The sequence below is a fragment of the Psammomys obesus genome, unplaced genomic scaffold (assembly GCF_907164565.1).
Source record: "Psammomys obesus unplaced genomic scaffold, mPsaObe1.curated_primary_1811, whole genome shotgun sequence".
In the NCBI taxonomy this organism is placed as follows: Eukaryota; Metazoa; Chordata; class Mammalia; order Rodentia; family Muridae; genus Psammomys; species Psammomys obesus.
This window is the reverse complement of record NW_026596095.1, coordinates 26,050,162-26,053,916: the sequence shown is the minus strand read 5'-3', so window position 1 is coordinate 26,053,916 and position 3,755 is coordinate 26,050,162.

Here is a 3,755-nt window from a genome sequence, read left to right as displayed (position 1 = left end):
CTTCTTCTGCATAGCTCTCTGCACCCTGAGGAGAGAGATTTGATGAGGACACCCACTTAGGACTGAGTGCTGTAAACAAAGTCTCTTATTCAGGTTGTGAGGAACATCCAAGAGCCCTGGCAATAGCCTATGATTTTTTTTTCTTTTTTGGTGGGGGAAGGGGTATCTATGGGACTTCTTTGGACAATGATGCAACAAGCTGTAACCGATTCCTGGCACTGGTGCTTTTACTTGCTCATGGCTGACTTTTATGTGGTGCTGGAGATCTAGACTCAGGTACCTTACCGACTGAGCCAGTTCCCCACCTCTTTAACATGATCTTAACTGTAGTTATTACGGATCTTCCTTTTAAATACCTGTCTCTTTTTATCACAGAAACAAACTATTATTTAAACTGTCGTGGGATGTATAGCTTGTCCACATAGTAATTCAAACCCCATTTATATTATTAATGTCACATAAACAGACGCATTGGGAGGACTGGCTCTGCAGCCAAGCCAAATGCAAAAGCATTAAAACTAAGGAGAACCCGGGAGGTGGTGACGTCACATACAGAGGCAGGTGGACCCCTGTGAGTTCGAGGCCAGCCTGGTCTACAGAATGAGTTCCAGGGCAGTCAAGGCTACACAGTGAAACCCTGTCTTGAAAAATGAAGAAAGAGAGAAAGAAGAGGAGGAAGTAAGAGAGAGTGACTGTGAGGCCTGAGGTTGGCCAAGACAGACTGCAGCTGCTCTTTAGCAATGACGGGAGGAGGGAAGGGAACTAGGAGATCCCACATATCACCTGAGCCCTACAGACTATTCTGCTCTAACTGGCCTCCCTTGGAGGCTTTTGACCTGGCCCTCAAAAATGAGCTCCAAACTGTCCTCAAAGTCACAGTGTTCTCTCACCCCTACATACTAGAATAATTCAATTCTTCTGCTGGAGTTCCCAAAATTTCTGCTGCTCTCCTTGGCATTTTACTATGTTTTAGTCTTACATTTGCAACTTACAGAACAGCCCCGCTCGATATTTAAGTTCTTCCCAGGCACAGCACAGAGATAGCTGGATAAAACGGAACAGAATGACAAGCAATCGCCCATCCGTACCGCCCAGTACTGGGTTTTATGGCTGAAGCCTCAAAATACTTCTTGCACAGAAAGATGCCAACTCTCTTGAGCTTGGGTTTAAACTGAGTCTTGGCACCCGGATTTTAGAAGAGTAAAAGCTGGGAGGTGGGTGAGGGAGCGAGTGAAGGAGGGGGCTGTCATTTGAAACCTGCCAACTAATTTTTTTTTTCTCTGTAGGAAGACATGGAGATAGATTTAGGACAACTGACATCATTGTCCTTGAAATTTTGGTGTATTAACAAAAATTACAAAATTAACAAAAGGAAGGGTTTGTTTAATTATATGCATGATTGATGGCTTACTCGGTAGGCAGGAACTCTATACCCAAGATCTCCCAAGAGAGAGGATTCTCCCTGGAGATGGACTCCTCTGCGCCCTGGTTCTGTTATTTTTCTCTAAAGGGGATGTTGAGGGCATTGCTGATAGAAGTAAAAGACCTGGGGCCAGAGGTTGAGGAACTGTTTACCTAAGGCACATGCTGAGCCCTGGGCAGGAGCTGTGCAACTCCAAGCTCCAGATGGTGAAATGTCACATGGAATTGAGGAGGCAGCCTCTTCTGTCCAGAATCTTTCATCAGCTACCACCCCTGAGGAGTTCTGTCAGTGTTTGAACCTCAAAACTTGAAGCAGCTCTCAGTCCCCTCTCTCTCTCTCTCTCTCTCTCTCTCTCTCTCTCTCTCTCTGTCTATCTATCAATCTATCCCCACCCTGCCTCTGTCCCTCTCCTTTTTTTCTCTCTTTTTTCCCTCCCCCTCCTCTGCTACCTCTGGTGGTATTATCACCTTCTTACTGAAAGCAAGCATAGAAGACAGGACAATTAGCATCAGTTTTCACAGACTTCTAACACCATTACTCAAAAGTGGGCTCTTCCTTGCTAGCTCCTTCTGCAACAATCCTGGTGAGATGGTCTGAGGGGGGTCGGGGGCCTACCTACCTATCTTTGTGGATCTGGTCAGAGCCATAGTCCAGGGATTGCTTGCTTGTCAGCAGAAAGGATGCAGTCGGCTGATGGTTCGACCATAGTCCTTGGCAGCTAAAAACATTAGCACTTGCATTATGTGAAAAGCTGAGTAAGATCTCATCCTGCTCTTGGCAAAGACCACAGCTTCAGAGCCCCATCTGGGCTGCTGCTCTCAGACAGAAGGAAAGGGAGGAATCTAACACGTTAGAGCATGAGCACTAAAGAGGGCACGAGAATACTTGTGAATGAAGAAACGGATGCAGGTCTGGTTTTGTTTAGTGAGACATACTCTCACTACATAGTCCTTGCTGTCCTGTAACTTAATGTTGAGCCCAGGCTGGCCATGAATTCAGAGATCCACCTGCCTCTGCCTCCCAGGTGCTTCATTAGTGTCACCACACCCACTATGACAAGCTTATAATATTTATTATATTTTGCTTTAAAACAAAACCAAAACAAACAAACAACAAACCAGTGCTATGGCGGAAGGATATCAAGTCTCAAGTTCAGCACCAGATTGGGCTAAGGTGGAGGTCTGAGCAAGAAACGTCCCCATTGGCTCACGTATTTCAACACCTTTTCTGTGGTTGCTGGTGCTGTGTGGGGATGTGGAGTTGGTGGACAAGAGAATGCATGATGTTAGATGCACAGATGAACGAATGCTATTGTGTCCTTAGCAGATGTGTCTGGGAACACATGCTTAAAATCCTTTCTGTAAAGCTAGTTTTCTGGATTTTCTGCTGGGGTACATGGGACTCTGAGATTTTTCATTCAGCTGTCAAGATCTTTCCTACCTAGATAGTGCTCCTCTGATATACATACTTGGCAGGTGTGGGGGGTAGTGAGTAGTTCTGCTAGGTATATCTTCAAAGAAATACTTCGAGGGTTACTCTGATCTTTGATAGACCATTGCTGTCCAGAAAAAAAAAAAAAAAAACCAAAACTATACACATATGTCACGTCTCTAGGAAAACGGCAAAAAGCACAGTAGTTCAATTTCAGTGCAGATACTCGGTTTTTAAAGAGTCATAATTCTGTATCGACTTTTGACTCTGATTTTATCAGATGGATGACTAACTATGTGTTTTTCTGTACCTATGTGCTGCCTCTTTTAAAATACTTTTGTGTCGTGACTTAAAAAAATAGAGGGGAAAAAGTTTGACTCTGCAACAGTAGTGTAATTACAGTCATTAAAATTGCTTACCACAGATTCCTAATTATCATTCCAGATAATAATATATTACTATTAACTACATGTCAAATTTAGTGTTTGCAGACTCAGTGTGCTCACTTCTGAAGTCTTGGTTGTCAAGAGTTTTGTTTTGTTTTGATGTTTTCCCCCCGTGTTGCATAGTCATCCTCCACAGTTATTTCTTCAAAAAATAAATAAATAAATAAATAAATAAATAACTGGGGAAAGTGCTGGTCAGCACCTCACAAAGGGATAAAGAGCCCTTCACACCGATGGCCATTAATTTTATCAGATCTAACACCCTTTCTTTTGAAGTATAAAAGATGCTTTGAATTAAGGCACTTGAAATGTAACTCGTTACTGGCATGAACATAAATACATAATTTCACCCAAAGGCAATGTAAATTTAGTTTAAATATATACAGATATATTACATCTATAATATATTGCATATGTAAAACTTGTAGATGTACAAGCACAACTGACAAGGAGGC